At 57.1% G+C, this 15,181-nt stretch overlaps 1 protein-coding gene across 2 annotated transcripts in view; it reads right to left on the reverse strand.

Annotated features, from left to right (window-relative positions):
- The window catches only part of ST3GAL1 (ST3 beta-galactoside alpha-2,3-sialyltransferase 1), a 63,813-nt gene that overhangs the window by 40,120 nt on the left and 8,512 nt on the right, over positions 1-15,181 (reverse strand). The window contains exon 2 of one of the 2 annotated variants that reach the window (XM_037048590.1): positions 6,914-7,066. The exons of the other annotated variant lie outside the window; for it this stretch is intronic. The gene's annotated coding sequence lies outside the window, so the exon portion shown is untranslated. The remainder of the gene's footprint in view (positions 1-6,913; positions 7,067-15,181) is intronic. 2 annotated transcript variants of the gene reach the window in all.

Consider the following 15,181-nt stretch of genomic DNA (forward strand, 5'->3'; position numbering starts at 1 on the left):
AGCCCTTGGTGGGGCTCCAGGGAAGCAAGAAGGGGCACAGAGGGTGGCGAGCCCCGAGGCCTCCACAGCCCTCTCCTCTGGGCGCAGGTGTTTAATGGGGTCATGCTCCGTGAGGCGATCGGCCAGCCCCACCCGCTGCATGAGGAGGGGGGGCTCCTGGAATCTCAAGATCCTCGTTTGTGCTGGAGGAATAGATGTTCCCCCAGAGTATCGGTTCTTACAGTGTCACGAGGAAAAGAATTTCCAGAGACCTGCACGGGAGGTTGGGGTCTGGCGGTGACCTTAGCTGACGATATAAAACTAGGGGGTCCCCTCCTGCCTCTCCCGTATCCCACCTCCATCCACGCTGCCACGGAAAATCCACGCTCCTGACCGACACCAGGGCCCCTGCCCAGCTCGGCTGGGCTCCTGGTGAAGCGCAGCCAGGCCAGCATGCAGCGAGCCGTGCGTGTTTCCCTCTGCAGCCCACGGCCGAGCCGCGGTATTCAGGCTCCCTCCTGGAGCCTGCATGGGGGGGTCCCCATGGCCGTGGGCCACGTGGCTGCTAGGGTCACAGGCCTATGGAGAGGGGACGCAGATGAGAGAGAGAGAGAAGGAGAGCGAGAGCACTTCTTTGTTCCCCTCGGATTGTATTAGCTGGGAAAAGACTAGAAGCTTTTTCAAAATGACCAATCAGCTTTCCGAGTCTTCGTGGGCTTTGGATGGGTTCACGCCCCCTGGTTACACTGACAGCCCTCCGTGGCCCAGCCCCTCCTCCCGCGCCCCCACCAATCCGGTACTGGGGAGGAAGGGCTGAGTGTTCATCCCCCTGGCTGAGTGATGCGATGCTGTGGTCCCCGGCATGTACAGCTGCAGCTCCCTGGCTAGACGATCAGGCTTGTGCCCCCCAGCGTATCAACTCGACGTCGAATTCCCTTTGCTCCTCGTTCTGTTATGACCAATTAGCTAAACGCGGACAGGAACAGACTTGAGGGGAGCCTCTGGCTCTGGTGCCTCCTAGACATGGCTGCAAGGGGCCCTTCCTGCACCGCGAGACAAGCCGTCCCCAAATCCACCCCTCCTGCCCCCAGCGCCTGCCCTCTTCCTCTTTCACTGAGGGCCNTCACACCCCCTGGTTACACTGACAGCCCTCCGTGGCCCAGCCCCTCCTCCCGCGCCCCCACCAATCCGGTACTGGGGAGGAAGGGCCGAGTGTTCATCCCCCTGGCTGAGTGATGCGATGCTGTGGTCCCCGGCATGCACAGCTGCAGCTCCCTGGCTAGATGATCAGGCTTGTGCCCCCCAGTGTATCAACTCGACGTCGAATTCCCTTTGCTCCTCGTTCTGTTATGACCAATTAGCTAAACGCGGACAGGAACAGACTTGAGGGGAGCCTCTGGCTCTGGTGCCTCCTAGACATGGCTGCAAGGGGCCCTTCCTGCACCGCGAGACAAGCCGTCCCCAAATCCACCCCTCCTGCCCCCAGCGCCTGCCCTCTTCCTCTTTCACTGAGGGCCGATCCCCCAGCCCAGAGGGAATTTTTACTGCCTGTGAGCAAGTGTTTGCGTGCAGAACATTGAGCAACACGGTGACGTTGCTCGGGACATTGCACACAGGACCTCGTCTGCCAAATGGACGTCCAATCAGATGGCTTTGGTTCGCCCGTGCCCCTCCTCCTCCTCCCCACAGTCCAGACCAGAACGGACAGTTGGCTCTTCCGCAGGGCCTGCTCTCGTAGCTTAGCCTGAGGCACGCAGACCTATGAACAGTCGGTGCCCCCGCAGCTCCCAGGCTGAGCTGTGAGCCATGCCAAGGTGGCCTCAGGCAGGGAAACCCCCCCCCGTTTTCAGTTCCCCAAAAGCTGGCGACAGCTCACAGGAAGGATGGAAGCCTGGCTGAGGCATGAGGGGGCTGAAAAAGAGAGAAATGATCCCCAAGGGGGCCAGGCGTGTGTCCACCCAGCAGAGTGGTCAGCCAGCTGCCCGCCATGTTTATCAACCCAGCCACCGGGGCTGGCTAAGATGAGTGGACAGTGCCCACCTTCCTACACCCGCCCTTGGTTCTGGAGGTGCAACGGTGCACCTGGCACAGGTGGGTTTTCACTAAGCCCATGAAGAAGGAAGGCATCACACGCCCCTGTTCGCCAAGGGGCTCCCAGTCTGACAGGGGACACAGACCCCACACAGGCCTCCGGGGCCAGCGGTGTGGCCGAGACACACGCCGGGTGTGTGGGGGAGGCTGCTGGAGGGCGGGGCGCCATGTGGGCAAGGAATTCCGGAAGAGGTGACCCCTGAGTGCAGTTCTGAAGGATGGTTCACGCCGGAAGGTAAGGAGGAGGGCGTCACTCGATTGAAAGTGCACGTTTGTGTTTGCAGGGACACGGGAGACAGCTGCACCACAGTCACGGCCACCCCTCTACGTCCGCGCATTTGCAGCGTCAGCCCCTGCCAACGAGCTCTTTGGGTTACGATGGAAGGGCCCGAGTTAGGCTTTTATCGCCAAGGCGCCCACTGCAAAGACTCCCATCTGGAGGAAACACAGCGGCAGCTACAAAGCGGGACGGGCCACCGGGCCGCCCCACCCAGGAAGTCCCCTGCAGAAAGCCTTGGTTTGGTGACCCTGAGAATGACTCCCCTTCTCCCCTCCCATGCCCTCCTTCCCCTCTTCTGCTTCACATTCGCCAAAAGTGAAACCATAGGGACCCCACTTTCCCTCTCTCTATTTGTGACCTCACTTGGGTAATAAATCTCAGGGGGCTCTTTCTTCCAAAGTCCCTGATGGTTATTTCTGAGGTTCAGCTTACAATCATACTAAGAGCCACAAGGGCTGGCCCGGCCGCAGCACTGACTCTGGCTGCGGAACGTCCGTGGGGTCACTCGTGGTCCCGGCCCCCGTGGGGCCCTGGCAGCCCCAGCAGCGAGCTGCATGGACCGCACTAGCCATCAGGGACTAAGCATCTCTGCATCTATGAACGGACTGAACCCTCACAATAGCCCTGCGGTTGGGGCATTGCCATCTCTTCTGTCCGTCTGGCAGGGGAAGAGGGCTGAAGTGGCTTGTCCAGGATGGCACAGAGAGTGACTTGAACTCAGATCAACTGTCTTCAGAGCCCGTGCCCTTAACGTTACTCGCAGAGGGACCCTGGGGATTTACAGCAGGCAGGCTGGGGCCAGGAGAGCGGCAGCAAGGCCCCGGTCACATCGAGCTTTGTCCGTCCGACTGTGGAATTTGGACTCTGTCCCAGAGCCATGAGTGACATAACCCTGGGAGGTGGACAAATGCAACTGGGCAGGTCACAAATAGAGGTGGGGGGAGAAGTGGGGTCCCTACACAATGAAGGTTATTAGTAAAAGCCCACATGTTTATCAGCCAGGTGTGAGCAAAACTTGGTGTTTTGAGGCTGACTCAATCTGTGGGTTTGGCTTCTAGAAGCACAAGGGAAATTTCCACACCCCCGGGGCGCCCCCGTATCTGTGACGCTAGTCTTGCCGAGGCCCCGAGGCCCAGCCGCTGCAGCTTCCCCAGAGTCTCCATCCTTCGTGGAAGCAACATCTCTGCGGTAGGCAGACCTGCTCTCTGACCTAGCGGCAGCAGCGGGCAGGGGGCCCACCACAGAGTGGCTCGGCCACAAATGACACACCTGGTGTCACATCTTCAATTTCGTCAGCATTCACTGTGGACCTGGCACAGCGCCCCAGTCTTTGAGGAGTTGTTCATTGAATCCGGAGGAGCTCCGCAGGTGGCCACGAGGACTGTCTCCTTTCTTACAGATGGGAACTGACTCAACCTGAGAGCTGGAGAGAAGCAGTTGGGGTGCGTGCCCACATGGTCACACCAGGGCCCATCCTCTTGAACCCCCTACAGGTGTGGGGTCCATCTCCCCTGGCCGGTGGGACTGGCCCCACTGTATCAATGGGGTGAAGGACACACCACGGGCAAGCGGAGAGCCACCCAGAAGCCCGTTCTGAAGAATCCAGGGCCCTGGCTCCTTCCCCCGCAGCAGCCCAGCTGTAAAGCAGGGCTGGATCTCGGAGCATCCCAGAGGGCTGAGCCTTCAGGCGCCGGACCCTTGCAGAAGGTGGTAACGAGGCAGGTGCACCTGCAGAGCCTACTGCCGACAGCTACGAAGAGCCTGCACCCAGGGTCTGTGGGGGCCCTTGTCCGCTTTGCAAATGAAGCCACGGGTATAGGGAGGGACAGGGTCTAAGGGTACCGTCCCGCGCTGGGACCAAGCAGGGCTGCTGAAAGACCTGTCGGAGCGACGCAGAGGGAGGGGGCTGGACTGTGATCTGCAGGAAGACAGGGACCGCGTGCCGTTTGCAGCCGTTGCCCCAGGATCAGGCATGTAACCAGCACTCAGTAAAAACCGGCCGCACGGATGCGGGCACCGACGAGCCCCCCTAACTCTCCGGGAGAGGGCACAGAGGTGAGAGGGAGTTCAAGTGCTGTTGACACACTGGGACAGTTAACACTTGGTCTTATTTTCCATCGATTCCACCTTTGCACCTAATAACCAAAGCATTTCAAAGTGCTGGTAAAAACTCTTGGTTACCCAAGGTGTTTCCAATATGTTGCTATTTAAAAAAAAAGGTAGACAACACGCCATGTTCTGCTTCTCCACTTACTATTATTAGCTGTGCATTGCAGGTAAGTTACTTAACCACTCTGTGCTTCAGCTCCATCATCACCAGTGAAACAGGGAGAGTGACAGCACAGTGTGCCCCCAGGGGGGCTGTGGGGGCTAAACCGGCCCACGTTTGGGGGCCGTTAGTGTCCAACACAGAGTCAGCCCTCACAAGAGCTGGCAGGCACTTCACCAGCACCTACTCTCCCAACATTCAGGCGCGTCTGTCCAAAGCAGCCCCAGAAGTGGACATGTAAGGTCAGCCACCAATCCTATTGGATTAGGGCTATGTTAATTAATAAACAAACAAACAAATGCTAAGAAGAAAAAGGTCTAGTCCTGATTCATCAGCCCAGGAACAAGGGCTCAGAGGACGCAGAGGGTAAATCCCCCACTAAGGACTAACAAGAAGTCCCATTGCCAGGCTTTCTGCGACAGGTCTGTCTAGTAACCAACCCCCAGTTCCAGCAACCGGAGCTCTTTCTCAAAGGCTCTCAGCGTCGGAAATTCCACCACCTCTCTCTGGGGCCAGTTTTCACTCCAAATTGCCAGGAAGTCCTCTTATCTCATCGGAATGCCTTGGCCCCCCGCTGCTTCTGGGCCAGCTGATAGCGTGTATTTGGGGGAGGAAATGCCTGAGTTTTAAGGGAAAGGGTCCGTGGCTGTGACTCTCCCAGCCTGGGAGGAGCACAGGGACAAAACCAGCCTGCCCCTCCCCCCTGTCCTTTGCGAGGCAAACCCCACTCCCCGCCCTGTTCCCCTTCACCCCTCACTGGGTCGCTCTTCTCAGCACGGTGACTGGGCTCCACGAACGTGCCCTGGGCCACGGCACCTAAACCGTGTTCCCCAGCCCTTGCCTGGCCCCGACCCTGCCCGATGCCCATAGACGTCTGCTTTTCAGCTTCCCCTCAATCTGTTCCCCTCCCTGACTCCTTGCTGGAGTGGGAACTCCAGGGGTCTTTGCCTGGAACACAGCTGGGCACTGGGAAAGAACTCAGAAGTATGGGTTGGTGCGTGAAAGAAACCAGCAGGCATCAGCACACTCTGCGTCTGTCCCGCTGGGGACCGGGGACGCATGGGAGTTCCAGTGGAGGCCTGGGCCGCGTGGGGCCGGCTGAGCTCGCCCCTTCTGAGAGGGGACAAGGCCGGGTCCTCGAGGCTTTGTTCCAGGGGTTCGTTGAAAGGAAGGGAGTGAATCCTTCCCATTTCTACCACCTCGATTCCCCCCATTCCACCTCCTTCCAAGAACGCCACCCTTAGCTCATTTTCTTCCCCTCCTGTTTATCTCCCCAGCCATATGCCTCTGGCTGCCTGCGACTGGGGAGGGCTTAAGCTCGTATCTACCCATTTGTATACATAAAACCAAGAAATCCCAAGGCCCAAGTGCCTTCGTTTCTACATGGACTCACATGTGGAGACCATAGGTCGGCTGCCCAAAGACGTTTTAAAAGTAATTGCATTTTTACAGGGAGGTAGGTAGATAGAGGTCTTCGCCAATAATCACGTACAATAGAAACCCCTCCCCCCCACCCCACAACCCTCCTTCTCCCACAGTGGATGCAGTTATGCCCAAGCCGAGTTAGGCACCCCAGCAACTCCGCCGCCGGCCCTGCCGTGGTCGCCACGGGCCACCTGTGGCTACTCGCACTTGAAAACTGGGAAGTGCGACTGGGAACTCAGTTTTTAATTTTACTCCACTTTCATGAATCAAAATAGAAACAGCCACACGTGAGTTGCTGCCACAGGTGGGCAGCTCGGCTCTGGGCCAGGGGCTGGCCCACATCTCTGTCAGGGACAGACTGTGAATATTTCAGGCTCTGCGTGCACACGGTGTCTGTCACGACCGCCGTAGTGTGCGGCTGTGCGGCAGGCAGGCCTGAACGGCGAGCTTGGCTGGGCGCCGCGAGAACTTTATTGACAAAAAATGTCCAGGCCACATTCGTCCTGTGGGCCACAGCTGTTGGCTGACTCTCACTCCAGGACACCCCGGGCCCCTTGGGGAGGCCCGGCAGGCACTTGTCAGGGAAGGATGATCCCTGTGCAGGATTTTCCTGACCGGTTTTCACGAGAGTCCCAGTTTCCTTTTCAGAAAAAGAGAGAGAGGTGGCCTGACCCTCGGAGAGGCCTGTGCTCCGCCCGGAGGGAGAATGCATTCCCTCTTCGTGGACTATCCCGGGAGAACAGGCCACGCTACAGAGAGACTGAGAGGGAGGGGTACACAACCCTTCTTCCCACCCAGCATAATCCAAGGAAGGAACCAGAAAAGGTAACACCTGTCACTCCTGCAGAGAGGGTTAGCGCATCGTTTACCTCAGTAGGTCGAGGGACGGTCCATCTCTGGTCCCGAGTGGAACAGTCCTGGCCACAAAGCTCAGGGCCACTGCCCACCACAGCCCCCGACGATTCGCATGACGCCTGCTGGCAGCTCCGGGTCAGAAAGGCTGCGGCGGAAGACAGTGCCAGCTGAAAGGGGACAGGAGGAGTGTCGTGAGCGTGGACGTGTGCTCCTTCCCTGCCTTCTGAAGATGACTCAGGGTCCTCAGCCAGGCGTTCAACCCTCTCTCCACTTACGCAACAAGTTCACAGCAAATATTTTTTCAGTAAATACCTACTTTGTTCCACACACAGAGCCAGTGCCAGAGTCAGAAAGGTGAGTAAATCACAATCCCTGCCCTCCAGGAGCTCAGCCCGCTGGAGGACACAGACCAGTAGCCACACCAGTGGGGGCACGTGGGCCACGGGCCTGGGAGCGCTATTCAGGAGAACCGAGGGGAAAATGACCCACTTGGGGAAAGAAGAACTTGAAAAGGAATGGATGTTTTTAGCTGCTTCTCCGTGGACGTACCAGCGCGATGCTGGTTTGCAAACAAAACACAGCAAAACAAAAAAACCCTTGAGGAAAATGTCTCCAGGAACAAGGGCGAAGATGTGGAAGTAAACGTGCGGGACCAGCCCTGGGACAAAGGGGCCCTGGGACAAAGGGGCCCAGGCCCAGCAGGACGTGGCTTCGGAGACCTCATCTGGGAATACAAACAGGCTCCCAGCCGAGCTCCTACTGGGTCCCGAACACCGAGAAGTGTACAGGCCACACATTTTCTCCTGTGACCCTCTCACAAAACCCCCAAGGGGCCAAGCTGACTGTTCCCGCATTACGAATGGGCAGCTGAGGCTCTGACGGTGAGTCAACTTGCCCAGGGTGCTGAAGGCAGCAAGTGGTAGCGAACAGACCAAAACAGGACATCCCTGTTCTGTTGGTTCCAAGTCTTCCTCTTAGCCACTGGGACAGAAGATGGCAGCAAGGCCCCCCAGTTCCCTCACTCCACCTTCTATGCACGCCCCTTTAGAGGGGAGTTGATTTCTCCCCACCTTGACTCTGAACTTGGTCGTGTCACTTGCTGTGGCCAAGGGGCCAATAACACGGGACGGAATAAAGGCCTACAAAGGCCAAAGCATAATGCTCCGAACGTCCTCTACCTTGCTGCTTGGAATGAATCGTGCTGCTGGCACATTAACACGCCTGAGCCAGCCCCTCCCCGCACGGGATGAGGTATTCCAAGGAGGGAAGCCCAAGGCTCAGCCCCCAAGCTGGTCTGGAAAGCCCCCGCCAAGCTGCCCACACTCAAAAAAATGCCCCGTCAATCCCTGGACTCAAGAGAAACAACAAATGTTCGTTGTTTGAGGCACTGGGGTTTGGGGCTTTTTGTTACCTAGAGGAAGCTAACTGATACAACCACCAAGTTATCTTTACACCCCTGGCAACAATATCACCACACCATGAACACGAACGTCAGAAAACAAGGGTGGCCCACACCAGGGGCAGGCCAAGAGTGGGTGAGGACCAGACAGGGCTGTGAGCAAACGAGGAGGGAGAGATCCAAAACCATTTCAGAAGTAAAATCAGCAGGTGTCAGCCACAGCCTGACCCCAGATCCGCCTGAAGACTCTGGTGTTGACTATAAACAGATTCTATTTGGAGCTCGCTGGCGGGGGCGGGGTGTTTGCACAGAAGACTGGGCCGGGGGAGGGCTGCTGGGGCTGAGTGTCCAGGGAAGGAGGGCTGTGGGAACGACACTTCCTTTGGCCTGCTGTTGTCTGAGAGAAGAATGAAGGCGGGGGCGTCCTGTCCCAGCCCCCTGACCTGGCCGGCCGTGCTGCCTCCTCAATGTCAGCCCCTGCCCTTGGCAGGGGCCCAAGGAGTCCTTGTAAACAGTCACCCAGACCCCCCCATCCCCAGCTCACACCATCCCCTGCCTCCCGTGCGTTCGACTCAGCCTTTGGTTTTTGGTGTCAGTGGCCCTTCCCAGGGACAGCTCTGCTCACCACCCAGACAAGGCTAGGCACGGCCCCTGCACACTCACAGAAAGTTCTCTGTCCCCACAAAGTGCCTGTCACCAGCCTGACAGCTCCGTGAAGGCAAGCGTGTTTCTGTCCTACTCACCACTCCCCCCTCACCATCCAGCACTCGGCTGGCCAAGAGGGAGAGAGCCAATCACCGTTTCCCAAGAGAGAATGAACCCAAGAATTCCTGTGTCGCCCTCCTTTTAGGGGCCTCACCAGCCTGGGTACAGGCAGCTTCTTTATTCACGTGCTTGTCTTCATCCCTTTGCCTATTCCTTCATGCTTGCATTTACCAGAAAACATAGTATGTGCCAGAGAGCACCTCAATCCTACGACTTGTTACTCTGACTAGACTGAGTGCCTTAGGGGTCGGGGGAGAGGGCAGTATTTTACTTACCTCTAGATTCCCCACCCCAACCTGCACTGCACAGCCTATGGGTACAGGAAACACTCAGTAATGGCCAATGAATGAATGAATGGATAATGAAGGAAGGAAGGAAGGAAGCCGATGAATCTCTGAGCACCATTAGGAAGTGCCTGATTTACCACGAGCAGGAACCTCCAGTTGAGTGTTACGTACTCTGTATCTTACGAAATAATGGATGCTCACCATAACACGGAAGCCTGCAGGCACATACAGGGAGGGCCATGATCACTGGTCGGTGCCATCAGAGGTAAGGGGCAAGTCTGCCAATGAAATGACATGCGGAGCCCTGCTCCCACCTGAGCCCCAGTGTCTGACTCCACGGCCAGGTGCCTGTGACCTTCAGCTAGAGCCTAAGACTCCCCTTGGAGCAGAACATCAACCAGAGGCAATTCTGTCATTTGTCTTCTTGGCCTTTAAAAATATATCTGGTGATTTGCGTTACCCCAACTGGTGAGCTTGTAACCATGGGGCTTTTAAAGACTAGGCTGTACCCAGGAGCAGGGCCTGAGGCGCCAAACACACACAGGTCGATACCCAACTTGCCTTACCTGCTGGTCCCAGGAGCACGTCATCAGCTACTTAGACTCTCCTTGCCCTTTGCTTTGTGACCTGGGCCCTGAAAATTTTTCTAAAATGCCACGTGTTGACTCTGCGTGCCACCCTCTGCCCTCCTCGTTTTCTTCTATTCCTCCCATTTCTCCAGCCCTCCCACGATTACTTCCTATTCAGACCGACAACTCAACTCTTAAAAACGATGCAAGGCATTTATACACATGGGCCATCCAAGGAACGCCAGTCGGACATAATCCCCATGTTCAGGGAGGCCCAGAAAAGGTCCTGTGACTCGCCCAAGGTCACAGAGGAGGACACGGAGACCCAGAGAGGCAGGCTCACAGGCCACACGGCTGGAGGGCAGGGCCAGGACTCGGGTCCCCGCTGGGCACTCACCAGCACACTCACTGCCTCTCATCCCCGCCCCAGCCCCTCCAGCCTCTCATATGCACCCACCAAACTGGCCACCACCAGGCAGCGACTCAGACCCTCCTCAGCAAGTTGGGCTCAAACCAGGAGACTCGGAGGCCAGGAGAACGTCCAGTGACTCTCGCTGGTGCGCAGATGCAAAATCCCAGGAAAAGTGGCAGTTCCGTTTCCCTCCTGCTATTCTGGGTCTATAATTACCCCCCTTTCCCCTATCAGTGCCTCCACCGCTCAGAGCCCACTCACACACCCTGATGTCCGTCTCTCCTGCACAACGTAACACAGCGAGTCACACAGGAGATGCTGTTCCCCAATTTTGTTTCTTCCCGGCCCAGAGCAGAGGACTGGAAATAAAACCGTGGTGCAGTCCTGGACGGGAGCAGCCAGTCTGCCTAATAAATCATCGCTTCCCCCTCCAAGCGCAGGGATCAGCTGAGTACTTGCTCACCCTGGGCCTGGCTGAATGTCGCTGCTGCGCTTTTAAGTCACTCATATGTTTGATCAGAGCCTGTGGTCATGCCGTGTTCCGAAGTGTGCGGCCTGTGGCTCGGTGTGCTGAGCCGGGAGGCTGGTCAGGTCCAGCTGCCTGACTGTAGACAAACAGCCTTTTGCTGAGTGTGAGTTTGCTCCCTGGTAAAGTGGAAACTCTAGCAGCTTCAATACTTTGCAGGGCAGTCCTCAACACCAAGGGACTAGAAAAACTTTAATAAAACAATAATCAGGGGAAACTAGTGGCGATAAGCAGTAGCAGATACCATGTCTAAGTGCTCACTCGCACTCTGCCAAACTAAGGTGTTTGTGCTCACAACCCCAGTCTGTCCTCACAATGGTCTGTGATGTGTGTGTACCATTATTTGCATCCTTTTGCAGGTGTGTAAACGGAGGCCTGAAGAGACTGACTTGCTCAAGGTCACGGTAAAGAGTGGAGCCTGAACGACAACCTAATTCCTCACTGGGCTTTCTGGTCAGGCCAGGACTCACCGATTCCCAGCAGCGTTTACTGAGCCCTTCCTAGGCTGGGATGGTGCTCTGCCCTGGTGGGGACAGCAGTACACTCCTGGGCTTGCCCGAGAGGAGCCCGCTGCATGGGGAGGGGGCACGGGCACACAGGCGAGGAACAAGGCCTCTCTGTGCCCAGTGGGAGGTGGTGAGTGAACAAGTGGGTGGTCTCGAGTCTGCATTCCTGTCTAGAACACAGTGACCACGGAGAGTGAGATCAAGACGGACACTGTCTAGCCAGACCAGGCTGCAAAGGGGACAGGTGACCCAGAATGGGAAGGCTCGAGGGCAGATCAGAAGCTGATGGAAAAATCTCCTGTGTGCTGGGGCGTCAGGCGCGTGATGAGAGCAGGGTGCAGGGGCAGAGACGCCGGGTGTAGGAATCAGGACAACAGGGCTGCTGCTGAGGGGCGGCGGAAAGCAGAGCAGGGCGGCTGGGTGGTCCCCACAGCCAGGGGTTGGGGGGGGCTGAGTGGCCCGGGACTGAGGAGGCCAGACGGGCGAGTCTGAAAATGAACCAGACTTGCATGCCTGTTGGGCCGCAAAAGCCGTTCTCTGGCCTGTGCCGTCCCTCCCTGAAAAGGGTGAGCACGCTGGAGTCCTCAGAACCNAGGGGCGGCGGAAAGCAGAGCAGGGCGGCTGGGTGGTCCCCACAGCCAGGGGTTGGGGGGGGGGGCTGAGTGGCCCAGGACTGAGGAGGCCAGACGGGTGAGTCTGAAAATGAACCAGACTTGCATGCCTGTTGGGCCGCAAAAGCCGTTCTCTGGCCTGTGCCGTCCCTCCCTGAAAAGGGTGAGCACGCTGGAGTCCTCAGAACCCATGGGTCTCCGAGTCCGGAGGCTAAGTGCTTTGCCAGGGGAAACGCGATTATTAATAATAGATACCACAGAATAATTACAGGCAATAAGGCCAGCACCAAGCTAAGCATTTCCGGTGCCCGATTCATTCCATCTTCACGGTAGTCCTCAGAGGGGGGCAGTCCTCCCCCCATTTCACAGATGTGGAGACTGAGGCTTTAACGAGTAATGGCATCTGCCCAAGGCCACGGAGTCGGAACTGTCAAAGCCAGGGCCATCCTGCGCGCCAGGTTTCCCTTCACCACCCAGACCAGCTGGGCTCGAGGAGGTGGTCTTCTCCCCCTCGAGTCCCATAGGTTCATGATGGAGGGACAGCATGCACCTCCGTGACTGGGCTGCCTGTGGTCACCAAGGGCTCCCCAGTTCCCTCAGTGACCAGGATGGACATTTCTGTTTCAAGGTCCTCAGCCCCCAAATACATAACCAACGTTCCACAACCCCAGAGAGACAAAGTCACCAGTTTCTCACACTGGAGCAAATATGGCAGACACAACTCCCAGTAAGGCCCACGTGGACTACCTACAGAATGGCGGCCGGTCAGTTTTCCTAAAATGTGGGTCTCACTCAATCCCTTCCTGCTTATAGGAAAACACCCCGGACCCCGCTTGATTACTGAAAGAACGCAGGTCATGTACGACACACATCACTCTAGTCACAAGACTGGGTCTCCGGGTTCCTCTCTGGGGTCCATCCCTGGGCACCGGCTCTACCCACACTCAGCTGCTGCCAGCGGGGAGACCGGCTGTGCCCCTGGAGGTTCCTCTACCTCTCCTGTGTCGTTATTTATCCCCACTCCCGTCTGGTAAGCCGGGCAGGGTAAGGCCCAGAACCTGCAAGGCACTCGCCCCTGACCCCACAGCTAATCAGCGGTGAGCCCCTGCTCTCACCCAGGCCCTCCTGTCCCCGCAGCCCCCAAGCACCCCCACCCAGAACAGGAGGTGCCCCCGAGGCGGCTGTCCTGTTGGGTAAACTGGGCTTGCTCCAGAGGAGGGCTGTGCGGGCAGACGGGGCGGTCCCCTCTGCCTGACGAGCCCTCCCAGTGTCTGCCGGAACGGGGCTCCTTTCTCGGACCTGGGAGGAAGGGGGACAGGGGTCTGTTTTCCAGGCAACCGCAGCCTCACTCGGAGGCCTCGCTGTGTGCTTCTGAGCAACAGTTTGTGGACCAGAGGAAGGAAAAAAGGAAGAAAGGAAGGAGCGAGGAAGGAAGGGGAAAAGGGAAGAAAGAAGGAAGGAAAACTTCTATGTTTCCCACATGGAAACCCTGGGCCAAAGGCCATGGCTGGCATCCCACGAGTTTGTCAGTGGCGCATGTGACCACCGTTAACGGTCCTATTTATAACCCTTTGAACTATGGTTCAGTGAAGGGGAGAATTTGTTCTCTCGGCCTCTTGTCTGGCCCTCAGAACAAAGTGGAGAGGGTGTGGGGGGTGTGGGTGCAGTTGGGTGAATGCAGGGGGCACAGAGCTCACTCAGCCACTCCCCACTGGGGGCCCTGACGTCAGGTGGCCAACTTCAATAAGACTCAATAATCTCACTGTCAGATTCCCTGGGACAATAACGACCATCAGGCCTCTCTAGAAGGTTAAATGAGCCTGGAATGACCACTGCATGGTGTTTCCTGGGCAGAAACTCAAGAAAGGTGAAAGGACAGACGGATGCCAGCATTTGCGAAAACCAACAGACAGGCTCAGAGGAAATGGAGGCACAGAGAGGTTAAGCCTTTCACTCAAGGCTGCACAGCAAGGAAGCAGCGGAGCCAGTGCTGTCACTGAGTGACTCCGGAGAGGAACTGAAGTCTTGGAGCAGGCGAAGGTTGAACGAGGGCAGGGCTCGGCCTCCTCGCGGACGCACCTCCCTCCTGCCCCCTCCAGGGATGGTCATGGCTTGTGACCACACAGCTCACGCTCGGAAAAAGAGAGAAGAACTCCTTCACTCCAACCCCAGGGGCAGTTTCCGACCATGCAGACGTATTCCCATAGTCGAAACTGTCCCCAGGGCCAGGACACCTTGTCAGGAAACTTGTCGTTACACAGGCGCCAGTTTAAGGGACACAGCCCTGTAGCGCCCAGACCCTGCTGCCTTAGCCCAGCCTGGCCCCCGCCAGAGGCCAAGACAGAAAAGGAAGAGCTGTCTTTGTGTTGGGGCCCATGCCTCACACCCGTATGAAAGGCGCGGTTTCCATTTGAAATTCCTGTTAGGTGGTAGCGGACTGTCTCACTGTCTTCTGATCCGCTCCTTTGGTTTTGGTTTTTGCCCAAAGACTAAAGCTTGATATTAAGATTATGCTTTAGACACAACCAGGAATATTCCCCACAAAGACCTTCTTGTTTGTGGTAGCTCATGTGGTTCCCAAGCAATGGTCTTTATTCATTAAACTCTCCACCAGGTGGTAGGATTAACAGCGTTTGCAAGAAGCAAGAACAAATCTTTCTCTCCATTGTGAAGACGTTGGTTATTAAATGGGAATTTTCCAATGTTGCAATAGCAACTTCCTTGTCATTTTCCTGGGTGCGGGTGCCCAAGGGGCACCTGTTTAGGGAGCTGGGTGCATTTTCACGTCTGATGACAGCCTTTGTGCTCAGGGTCCTGTCTCCAACCCCCTGGCAGCCCCACAATCCTTCTGATTCCCGGGGCACCATGTGACTGTCCCAATTCCATCTGTGGCCAAGAGCCAAGGGTACGTGTTTGCTGTCAGCCGTGCAAGGCACGAGTTGGGGATCTAAAAATCCAGCCAGATCATCAAGGGCTAAAGAAACCAGTCCCGCTCACCCCAGATGGCAAACTGGGGGAGAAGCTCGGATCCCCAGCCTTCGCGATGAGGCTGCTGAAACAGCACTGGGGAAACGCACAGGCAGACGGCTCAGGACCTCCTTCCAAAGAGGCTGGGCCCACCTGCTACACACATAGGGTGGGATAGTGCACATCCCGAGCTCGGTTTGGGGGCAACCAGTGTGACGTGTTTCGCCAGCCTCTAGGGGG

This window comes from Sturnira hondurensis, unplaced genomic scaffold (genome assembly GCF_014824575.4).
Source record: "Sturnira hondurensis isolate 20B ecotype Veracruz unplaced genomic scaffold, ASM1482457v3 Scaffold0006413, whole genome shotgun sequence".
NCBI lineage: Eukaryota > Metazoa > Chordata > Mammalia > Chiroptera > Phyllostomidae > Sturnira > Sturnira hondurensis.